The sequence below is a fragment of the Dipodomys merriami genome, unplaced genomic scaffold (genome assembly GCF_024711535.1).
Source record: "Dipodomys merriami isolate MVZ:Mamm:240054 unplaced genomic scaffold, mDipMer1.0.p SCAF_3, whole genome shotgun sequence".
Lineage (NCBI taxonomy): Eukaryota > Metazoa > Chordata > Mammalia > Rodentia > Heteromyidae > Dipodomys > Dipodomys merriami.
Genome location: NW_027204492.1, coordinates 57,771,225 through 57,783,679, shown reverse-complemented (window position 1 = coordinate 57,783,679; position 12,455 = coordinate 57,771,225). Strand labels below are relative to the sequence as shown.

General features: G+C 38.2%; 1 protein-coding gene across 1 annotated transcript in view; it reads left to right on the top strand.

The window, feature by feature from the left end:
* LOC138839809 (uncharacterized) overlaps positions 1–12,455 on the top strand; it is a 351,218-nt gene that overhangs the window by 163,366 nt on the left and 175,397 nt on the right. The gene's annotated exons all lie outside the window — the stretch shown is intronic.

Here is a 12,455-nt window from a genome sequence, read left to right as displayed (position 1 = left end):
CTTCAGTTATGCTAGCTGCTCTAGCTGGGCCTGTGTCAGTATCAAAGATGGAGTTTTTCTCTCGTGATGTGGATGGGTTACCTGTGAGAAGGAGTGAGGATGTCTTGGGCATACTCACAGGTTTTCTTTGGTTTCCGGGCCACGGTCTGTGACTGTTCGTAGTGAGGCGAATGAAGATTTCCATTCCTTGTCGGTTCTTGCTGGTGGTGAATAGAATCTGCTTGCTCACTGCCTCTGGCATCTCTATCCTAAGATTTCACTGAGGATATGGCCGCCCATGACAGCAGCTGCTGCAGCTGTTGCTGCGAATCCTGGTGCTTGAATCTGTGTCCTTCACTAAGCTGCCTGAGTTTTTTCTCTCTGGCCAAACTTTCTGTACTATGTTAACATACTTGGTGTGACTCTCTAGCCTTGGATTTTTCACTAGAATACTAATACTGGTTTCTATGGGAGAGCTGGCTTAACCCCCAGCTGCTCCTCTGCTATCTTCCTCCCTCCAAGCAAAAGTTGTATTTTCAACATAGTGTTTAGTGAGTATAACTGCTACATTTGTTCACCCTTTGTCCCACCATTTCTGTGATTCCCTCTTACCCTCCCCCAAACAGATAAACTTAAATACAAAACAAAAGATACAGAAATATAAACAGTCACAAAGGAGAGGAAGTAAAAAAGAAAAAGCAAACTAACAAAAACCCTGTTTCCCTTTCTTAGAGTTCATTTCAATAAACATTTTATATAAACATATGCACATAGCTATTGAACCTAAGAATATCTTCCTTTGGTCTTACTGTGTGAATGTTTAGAATCCTGTACAATTTATCATGTCCAAGTGTATTTTTTGTCTTTTACCACCTAGTGTGTTTACTTGTACATTTATAGGCACAACTCAGTTATAACAAATGAGGGAAATCATGCAACCCATGTTTCTTTGGCTCTGGCTTACCTTGCTTAATATAATTTTTCCCAAGTTTTTCCCATTTCCTTATGAATTGTATTCTTTCTGAAGAAAGCATAGAATTCCATTGCATATATATATATATATATATATATATATATATATATATATATATATATATATATATATATATATATATATATATATCACATTTTCTTGATCCATTTGGCCACTGAGTGGCATCTGGGTTGATTCCTTATCTTAGCTATGGTAAAAAATGGTGCAATGAAAATGGTTGTGCTGGTGGCTTTAGTGTGTTTGTGGTCATTTGGATAAATGCCCAGGAGCGGGATTGCAGAGTAATAGGGAAGTTTCAAACTGGGCCTTATCTCACAAGCTAGCCTATCTAAGAACAGTAATTTCAGTTCTTCTATATAAACTTCATGTACTCTGCCACAGCCCAGATAAGACTCCTTTCTAAGCATTAAACAAAGTAAATTTTAAATATACCTTTAATACCATCAAAGAAATAAATATTTTGCTTTGGCATTTGCTTGTTCACAATAAGAATGGACTTGGTAGCAGAGTTTTGTATGGGAATGAAATATTTATGTAATGAATGGGTTTTGTAGACATGCTGGTGGCTCATTCCTGTAATCTTAGCTACTCAGGGAAGCTAAGATCTACAAAAGCAGTAGAAAGCAGTAGACAAGTCCATGAGACTAATGGTCAATTAACTAGAAAACCAAAAGTGAAATGTGGTTCAAGTTGTAGACCAACAGACTTTAATGAAAGGGGAAACCAAGCAAGAGACTGACAGCCTGTGTTTAAGCCTCAGTACTGGCACAAACACACACACACAAAGTTTAACTTCACAGCAGTATGTCAAGGATTTTTATCTTGTACTATTTAACACTATTAAAGTAGTTTATTAGGGTTAAGCATTATAAACTGTTGAGCTTTTAAAGTCATGAATTAGAAGTTGTCAGGAAATCATATTCATGACACAAAGGATAAACCACAGAGTTTGAAGTGAATATAAAGATCACTGTTTCTTTTTGGTAAAGAGAACCATAATTATAGACTAGTAGAATCTGTAACAATAAAATAAGCTACTACCAGAAATTTTATATGTTCTTCCTACCAATATGTCTCAAACTTTCATGATTATGTAGACTGTTAATATTTTAAATATAATTTCATAGTCCACATGAAGAATCTGAAAACAAAACAATTCAAAAATATAGCATTATAGTCAAGGGTACTATCTTTGGAACCAGACTCATGGCATTCACAACTTTTCTCAGCCACTTAATAGCTTTTAAATAGTTAACCAATGTGTGTCTCCGTTAACTCATACATAAAATAGGCATAATGATAGAGCTTTACTTAATAGGATTTGTTGTTTTACTATATGTAAAGCTGGCCTGGTGAATGAACAAAAATATATATTAATATTTACATATAGAAATATAATATAAATTACATGTAAAGCTGTACTGGTGTATGTATAAAAGGGGAGAGAAATAGTCAAATGAAGAGGGGGAAATGCAATCAAGAATTGTATATGCAGCACAAAACTAAGTAAGGGAAAGAGTGGGTCAAATTGGGGTGAAAATTTTGAAGCATTAACACAGATCAAGGTGCATCTTGATCAATGTTTCCCTTTCAAAAACCTCACCCACCCTTCCCAATCCACCCCTTCCCTCACTTTTCATAAGTTTCAGGATATATATTAATTTTTTTGCCATTTACCAGAGCAGCTTATGCCTATAATGCACCTTGACATTTACACAGAAAAAAAATAAAACATCTGAAGGAAAGATAAGATAAAGCTATGTCTTATGATATCTACCAATACTACCTAACTATAAGGTCATACTGGACTGAAGGTTTTTCTAAAAAATTACATTGTTTGAACTCTCCCCTGCAAATGTAATACTTAGATTAATACATTTGTGTACACTTGCATACAACTTGCATATGTCTACTTGTGCCTATATACATAATTCTAACTTCAAAGTATGAAAGAAAACATGCATCCTTTGTCTCTTTGCATATGGTTTAATTCATTTAACATAATTTTTCAGGTCTAACCATTTCTTTACAAATGATGTAATATCATTCTTAATGGATAAATAAAATTCCATTTTCTATATATACCACATTTTCTTGATCCTGTCACTCATTGATGGATATCTGGGCTGTTTCCATACCTTGACAGTGGTAACTAGTTCATCAATGAGCATGGTTATGCAAGTGGACTTACTATATCCTGATTTGTACTCTTTTGGAGAAATGTCCAAGAGTGGTATTGCTGGATCAGAAAGCAGTTCTGTTTGTAGTTTTCCAAGGAATGTCCAAACTGCTTTCAAGAGTAGTTAAATAAGTTTACATTCCACCAGCAGTGTTGTTAGGGTTTCTTTCTGCCCACATCTGCACCAGCATCTGGTGTTTATATTTTTGATGATGGTAGTTTTAACTGAGTGAGATGGAATTTCAGTGTTGTTTTGATTTGCATTTCATTTATGGTCAGGGATGTTGATCATTTTTTATGTGTCTATTGGCCATTTTTACTTCTGAGAAGTTTCTATTTAGCTCATTTGAACATTTGTTAATTGACTTGTTCATTCTTTGAGTGTTTAGCTTCTCTTTGTATATTCTGGATATTAGACCTTTCTCTGATGTATAGCTAGCAAAGATTTCTCATTCTGTCGGTCTTTTTAGATTTGCTAAATGGAAACTTCTTGGTTTGATGCCATTGCAAAAGCCTTGCTTTATTCATTTGTCAATTCTCTCGGCCCTTGGAACTTTAGTCAGAAAGTACCTGACTGTGTCAAGCAGTTCCAATTTTTTTTTTTTTTTTTAATTGTATTTTATTTTATTTGAGAACATACTGTACAGAGGGGCAACAATTACATGGGCAGGATAATGCATACATTTCTTACCAAGCATTGCAGCCTCCTCCTTTGTTTACCCTTCACTTCCCTTCCCCGCCTCCCCCCTCCCCCCACCCAATTTTACCCCCCTCCCCCCACCCAATTATACCCCCCTCCCCCCCCACACCGAAATTGTAAAGCTGGTTTTGACATGACATTTTGTACTTCTCATTGTTGCAACAGGTCCACCTGAATCCTTAAACGACTTGTTTGTCCCCATCTCCTCCACATGTTATACTAACATCAAATATAGTGAAAGCGGGGGTTACACTGTGGGGGAGGGACATACAAAGCAACAAAGAAATAATCTTATAAATGCATTAGAAACACATGCATGAAAGAAACGAAAACATTAAAATACATATTTAAGGTTTCATTTTCCTAACATCACATTATCTGGCCTTTTCCGCTTGACTCATACCTATACTAGATATTGCAAATAATGGATACCATGGGACCTATGCTTCTTTGGGCCTGGCTTACTTCACTTAATATAATTTTTTCCAAACCTTTCCATTTCCTAACAAATGGGGAAATGTCATTCTTTCTGATGGAGGCATAGAATTCCATTGTGTATATATACCACATTTTCTTGATCCATTCATCTACTGAGGGGCATCTGGGTTGGTTCCATATCTTAGCTATGGTAAATAATGCTGCAATAAACATAGTTGTGCTGGTAGCTTTAGTGTGGTCTTGTTTGTAAACATTTGGGTAAATGCCCAAAAGTGGGATTGCTGGATCATAGGAGAGATCTATGTGAAGTCTTTTGAGGAACCTCCATACTGCTTTCCAAAGTGGTTGAACAAGTTTACATTCCCACCAACAATGAAGTAAGGTTCCTTTCAGTCCACATCCCCTCCAGCATCTGTTGTTATTAGAGTTCTTGATTTTTGCTGTTCTAACTGGAGTGAGGTGATATCTCAATGTTGTTTTGATTTGCATTTCTTTTATGGCTAGGGATGTTGAACATTTCTTCATGTGTCTATTGGCCATCCTTCTTTCTTCTTCAGAGAAGCTTCTCTTTAAGTCTTTCGCCCACTTATTTATTGGGCAGTTGTTTCTTTGAGGATTTGTTGTTGGGTGGTTTAATTTTTTGAGTTCCAAGTATATTTTAGATATGAGACCCTTGTCCGTTGTATGGCTAGTAAAGATCTTCTCCCAATCGGTGGGCTTTCTATTGATCTTGCCAGCTATGTCATTTGCCCTGCAGAAGCTCTGCAACCTTATGCAATCCCATTTGTCCAACCTTTCTTTGATTTGTTGTGCTTCCGGGTCTCTATTCAGAAAATTTCGACCTGAGCCAAGGAGACCTAGTGTTTCTCCTATTCCATCCTGTAATGTTTTCAGAGTGTCTGCTTTGAGTTCAAGGTCTTTGATCCATTTGGAGTTGATTCTGGTGCAGGGTGATATATAAGGATCTAGCTTTAGTTTTCTACATGTAGTTAACCAATTTTGCCAGCACCATTTACTGAAGAGGCTGTCTTTCTTCCATTCTATTGTTTTAGCTTCCTTATCGAAGATTAGATGGCTATAGGTCTGTAGGTTCATTTCTGGGTTTTCAATTCTATTCCATTGGTCCTGAGGTCTGTTCTTATGCCAATACCAAGCTGTTTTGATTACTATGGCTTTATAGTAGAGTTTGAAATTTGGTATTGATATTCCTCCAGCAGTGTTCTTTCCGTTGAGGAGCGTTTTTGCTATTCGGGGTCTTTTATTGTTCCATATGAATTTTTGGATTGCCTCCTCTATTTCCTTGAAGAATGAGGGTGGAATTTTGATAGGTATCGCGTTGAATTTGTAGATAGCCTTGGGAAGTATTGCCATTTTCACGATGTTAATCTTGCCAATCCAGGAGCATGGGAGGTTTTGCCATTTTTTAAGTTCTGTGTTGATTTCCTTTTTCAAGATTTTAAAGTTTTCATCATAGAGGTCCTTCACTTCTTTGGTTAAGTTAATTCCTAAGTATTTTATTTTTTGTGGGGCTATTACAAATGGAGTTGCTTTCCTAATTTCAGCCACACATTTCTCATTGTTGGCATATAGAAAAGCCATTGATTTTTGGGGGTTAATTTTATAACCTGCTACTTTGCCAAAGTTTTGAATCAGCTTGAGTAGTTTGGGAGTGGAGTCTATGGGATTCTTTAAATACAAGATCATGTCATCTGCAAAGAGGGAAAGTTTTATTTCTTCTTTCCCTATTTGGATCCCCTTTATGTCTGCATCTTGCCTTATTGCTGTAGCTAGGCATTCTAATACTAGATTGAAGAGAAGTGGAGAGAGTGGGCATCCTTGTCTTGTTCCTGAGTTAAGAGGAAATGGCTTTAGTTTTTCACCATTGAGTATAATGCTGGCTGTAGGTTTGTCATATACAGCCTTTATTGTATTGAGGAATGTTCCATGGATTCCTAATTTTTCCAGAACCTTCATCATAAAGGGGTGTTGGATCTTGTCAAATGCTTTTTCTGCATCTATTGAGATAACCATGTGGTTCTTATTCTTGCTCCTGTTGATGTGATGAATAATATTAATTGATTTGCGTATATTGAACCAGCTTTGCATCCCTGAAATGAATCCTGTTTGATCATGGTGTATGATTTTTTGGATGAATTGTTGAAGTCGATTGGCCAAAATTTTGTTGAGAAGTTTTGCATCAATGTTCATCAAAGAAATGGGTCTATAGTTTTCTTTCTTTGATGAGTCCCTGCCTGGTTTTGGGATGAGGGTTATGATGGCTTCATAGAATGTGTTCGGTAGTGAGCTTTCTCTTTCAATTTCATTGAAGAGTTGGAGGAGTATTGGTGTGAGCTCTGCTTTGAAGGCCTTGTAAAATTCCGCTGTAAAACCATCTGGTCCTGGACTTTTCTTAGCTGGGAGGTCTCTTATTGCTGTTTCTATTTCAATGCTTGATATGGGCCTGTTAAGCTGGTTTAACTCATCTTGGTTTAGTTTTGGCATGTCAATATTTGCTAGGAAAAGGTCCATTTCTGTCAAGTTCTCAAACTTATTAGCATAAAGTTTTGAGAAGTATTCCCTTATAATGTTCTGAATCTTGGTTGTTTCCGTGGTGATGTTTCCATTCTCATCTCTGAGTTTATTAATTTGGGTGTGCTCTCTCCTTTTTCTGATAAGGTTTGCTAAGGGTCTGTCAATTTTGTTAAGTTTTTCGAAGAACCAACTCTTTGTTTTGTTGATTCTTTCTATAGTTTTTTTGGATTCTAATTCATTTAATTCTGATTTAATTTTGATTATTTCTTTCCGTCTACTGGATTGGGGTTTATCTTGCTGCTCTTTTTCAAGGAGGTTTAGATGTGTCATTAAATTGTTAGTTTCCGATCTCTCCAATTTGTTGATGTAGGAGCTCAGAGCTATAAACTTTCCTCTGAGTACTGCCTTTGCTGTGTCCCAGAGGAGCTGGTAATTTGTGTGTTCATTTTTGTTGAATAGCATGAACATTTGAATTTCCTTTCTAATCTCTTCCATGACCCACTCATGATTCAGCAGTGTGTTGTTCAGCCTCCATGTGATACCGGACTTTCTTTGGTGGCTTTTGGTGTTGAGTTCTAATTTTATTCCCTTGTGGTCAGAGAGAATGCAAGGTATAACTTCAATGTTTCTGAATTTAGACAAGTTTGCTTTGTGGCCTAAAATGTGGTCTATTTTAGAAAACGTTCCATGTGCTGCTGAGAAGAACGTGTATTCTGATGCTGCTGGGTGAAATGTTCGGTAAATGTCTGTTAAGTCTAGTTGATCTATGCAGCTGTTTAGATCTGCGGTTTCTCTGTTGAGTTTTTGCCGAGTTGATCTATCTAGTGGGGAGAGTGGTGTGTTAAAATCCCCAACGATTAATGTCTTTGGATCTATCTGGGATTTGAGGGAAAGTAGTGTTTCTTTGATAAATTTGGGTGCTCCATTGTTTGGCGAATAGATATTTAGAATTGTAATATCCTCCTGAAGGAGAAATCCTTTAATTAGTATGTAGCGACCTTCTTTATCTCTTCTCACGAATTTTAATTTGAAGTCTATTTTATCTGATATTAGGATTGCAACTCCCGCCTGTTTATGAGGGCCGTTTGCTTGGTAGATTTTGTTCCAGCCTTTAACCCTGAAAATATGTTTGTTTTTCCGGGCAAGATGTGACTCCTGCAGGCAGCAGATAGAAGGGTCTTGTTTTTTAATCCAACTGGACAGTCTATGTCGCTTAATTGGAGAGTTCAGTCCGTTAACGTTAAGAGATAGGACTGAGAGGTATTTGGGAGTTCTTGCCATGTTATCCACCTTCTTGGGGGCTGTGAAAACTGGGTTCTTCCTAAGGTTCTTGGATTCTCAGTTTGTGTGCAATTTCTTGGCCTTTGTTGCGTTCCTGTTGGTTTTCTATGTGTAGGACATCTTTAAGAATCTTTTGCAGGGCTGGTTTGGTGGAGATGTATTGTTTCAATTTTTCTTTGCTATGGAAGGTTTTTATTTGGCCTTCAGTTATGAAGGAGAGTTTAGCTGGGTACAGTATTCTTGGTTGATAGTTGTTTGTTTTTAGGGCATGGCATACGTCATTCCAGGCTCTTCTTGCTTTGATTGTCTCTGCTGAGAAATCTGAGGTAATTCTAATTGGTTTCCCTTTATAGGTGATTAACCTTTTCTCCTTGACAGCTTTAAGGATCTTTTCCTTGGTCTGGGTTGATCCTGTGTGGATTATAATGTGACGGTGAGATGTCCTATTCTGGTCTGGTCTATTTGGGGTTCTAAAAGCTTCTTGTATCTGAATAGGCCTATCTTTTTGTATGTTTGGGAAGTTCTCTGCTAGGATCCTGTTAAACAAATTTCCTAGACCATTAACTTCTGTTTCTAGGTGCTCCTCTACACCCATTATCCTTAAATTGGGCCTTCTGATGGTGTCCTCCAGGTGTTGGATAGACCTATCATATTTCTTGGACTTGTCTTGGATGGTTGTATGTTCTTTCTCTATAATATCTAGGCTGTCTTCAATCCCTGAGATTCGATCTTCTGCATGGTCTAACCTGCTGTCAAGACTCTCTACTTTGTTTTTTATCTCTTTTCCTTCTAATTGGTCAGCTTTGATGGCTTCAAGTTCTTTGTTGAAGCTCTGTTTTAGGTCTTGTATGAATTTCTTTACTTCCTTAATTTGGTGTTCAGTGTTTGTTCTCAAATCACTTAGTTGATTGGTTATGGTTTCTTTGGACTCCCATTCCTTCTGTTGGGTTCCATTCAGCATTCCCTTTGTGGTCTCCCTGACTTCCTTCAGCTCTTTGTTAATGGATTCCATGAATGTCTTTAGTGATCTTTGTGTATTCTCTACCTGGTCTCTTAATTCGTGAATTACTCTTTGATTAGTTTCCTCCCTTCTGTGGGATTCCTGCAGTTCTCTTTGAGTGTTCTCAGCCTGCTCACGCCATTCCTCCCTTTCTCTTTGAGTATTCTCAAGTTGTTCACGCAAATCCTGTATCTGTTTTTGAGAAGCTTCCTCACGCTTATGATATTCCTGTATAAACTTCTGGGATGCCTCCTCTCTCTCCCTATCACGCTCATACAGAGTCCTTTGTACATTGTCAAACTTCTCATTTATCATGTTTGCTATTAGTGTTTGTAGAGCTATTTGGGAACTCTCCTCTGGATTATTCTTTATCTGTTCTAATCCCTGATTATCAAGGTTGGGAATTGAGATACCCGAATTTGCCATTTTTCTTGTGTTTTTCCGGCTTACTCGGCCCATTTGAGATAAAGATTGCACCAGTTTTGTGCTAGAACACTATCTTAAGGCAACCATCAACCAAAGTTTGCATTTGTACAGTCAATAGTCTACAGATACAATCTAGTTCAACAGATACATCTATTCAACATCAAACGACTATATGTTAAAGGACTTCGAACCGCAGAAAAGAATTTGGAAAACCAGAAATTATTAGGATTAGTGAGAGATGTGGGTAAAAAATCGGAATAGATTGGTGTTGGGAGGCACAAGGAGAGTTAACTATGTCCTAATCACAGTGCAGGAAATGGGTTGGGTAGGATGCAAGTAGATAGAGAGAGAAAAAGAAGAGACGGAAAGGGGAATAAAGAGAGACCAGAAAAAGAATAGAAACGTAAAAATTAATGTTATTATAGAGGTTAAAAGACCATCTATTTAGAGAGGAATGTGAATATGTTCAGAGAAGGGGAGGGACATTGAGGAGATGTGAAAAGCTTTAAGGGAGAAGAAAAGATCAGAAGTTCAGTAGAGCTAGATAAAAAACAAAAAGATAATTAAGAAAGAAAGAAAAAGAGAAAGAAGACAAGAAAAGAAAGGAAAACTCTCATTCACGTAATTCTGAAATAAAAATTATAAGATGAGAAAAAAAAAGTTACTGGAAAACAATTATTTTTTCAGAAGAGGCAAAAATTAAAGATTAATAAAAGTTTTAGAAGGGAAAAAATTTATATACATATATATATATATATATATATATATATAAGGTAACAAAAAACAAAAAACAAGCAAAAAAAAAAAAAAAAAAAGAAAAGAAGAAGAAGAAAAAAAAAAAAAAAAAAAAAGAAAAAAAGAAAAAAAAGTCTTTTGATTTTTTTTTTTTTGGGGGGGGGAGGAGTGGGAAGAATCCTGTATCTCCCTTTTATCTGCAACCAGTCTCTTGGAGTCTCTGGTCAGCTTGAGGTCCTGTGGCTTGATTGGTTTCTTAAGTCGATTGGTTGGAAGAGGCAGAAAAATGCTCTGCTTTACCCAAAATTTTGAGATCCCCCTCCCAGGTTAGTTTTCTGGGAGGGTGGTCTGCTTTGAGAGTCACAAAAGAGGGGGATGTGGTGATGAGGCTAGGTTCTGGGTAGCGTTGAGGCCTTTCAACAAACAGTAGCTTTTCCCTGGGGCTTTTTTGTGATAAAGCTCACAGCGCCCAGCCTGGAGCCATTCTCAGGGTTTCTGTTTTTCAATTGATTGTGGTGGCTGCTAGAGGGAGGGGCAGCCTCTGACTCTGGTTACCCAGTGAGGTTAGGCTGGCGCCTGAGCTGGGTGACTTTTCCCTGGATGGAGCTGAGTCTGGCAGGTCACTTCGGCGTTAAGTTCTTGTGACCTGCTAAATGACTCATTTTATTCCAAGGCCTGAGCTGGAGCTAGCAGCAACTCCGAGCTTTGTCGGTATCCAAGATGGAGATCACCGGTGCTGGGGGGGGGAGGGGTGGCCTTCCTTCCTCTGCTCCCTGAGGAGTGAGGATGTCGGGCTTGTACTCACGTCGAGTCTTGGATCCTGGGTCGTCTCTGGTGCCGAGTCTTGGATCCTGGGTCGTCTCTGGTCTGCAAGCTGCAGGGTGAAGATGTCCGCTCTTTGTTGATTCTTGCTGGTGTTGAGTAGAATCCGCTCGCCAGCTGCGTCTGGCTCCTTCGTCCCGGACTCTCTGTGTGAGCGCTCAGGTATGGCCCCCGGCTGTGGTCTCTGCCGCTTGCGACCCTGTCGCCGCCGCCGCCGCCGTGGCGGCTGCTGGCGACCACTCGGTGCTTCTTTTTGCCTTGGCTTCCCCTCTTTTGTCTAACTCTCTGTCCTGTGATGGCACACTTGGTGTGATTCTCTGGCTTAGGACTGTTCACTGGAACTCTAAAGCTGCTTTCTATGCGAGAGCTTGTTCAGATTCCAGCTTCTCCTCCGCCATCTTCCCGGAGTTTTTCCAGTTCCAATGTTTTATCTACTCTTTTCAGTAGTAGTTTCTGGTCTTACATTGAGGTCTTTGATATTAGTACAGGGTTACAGATAGGGATCCAGTATCCATTTTCTGTATGTGGATATCCAGTTTTCCCAATGCCATTGGTTGTTTTTGGCTACCCTATCAAATTACATGGCTTCATGCCTGTAGGTTTACTTCTGCGTCATCTATGCTGTCCCATTGGTCCTCTGGCATGTTTTCTGTTTGTTCTTAGAAATATTTTTTCAGAAAATATTGCTGGATAGTTGGTGTGCAAAAATGCTAAAATTGCCTTAATCTTAAGACTTTCCAAATAAACTCAATTGGATTCTGAAGCCTGGAAATAGCTATATTTCCAGGCTATTCAATGGAAGAACATGAAGTCCATGATAACCATTCTGGTTGGTTTAACAATTAAGAAAATAGCTGGCCAGAGCTCAATTCCCCTTAGAAATGAATTAACTTCATGCATTGAATATTAATGAGTATCCACTATGTTCCAAACACTTTATTAACAATAGAACTACAAAGAGATAAAGATGGGTCATTGGTTTGAATCTAGATCATTGGCTTAAGAACATTGGTTTTCTGATCTACATGTTACTTAAGGTAATGGAAAACGCAGATATTTCTCTATTCTGTTCTTTTTTTAAAAGTGAACCTATATATGTCTGTATAACCTATGCCATATTTATTTATTTTTCTTTTTTTCTTTTTTTTATTGTGAAAATACCGTACAGAGGGCTTACAATTACATGGGCAAGATATTGAGTACATTTCTTATCAAGCATTGTTGCTTCCTCCTTTGTTTCCTCTTCCCATCCCTTCCCATCTCCCCCCCATTCCCCCCCCCACCAAAGTTGTAAAGTTCGTTTTTCGACATAACGATTTGTACATTTCATTGTTGCAATGGGTCCAGCTGTATCCCAATTTAAACGATT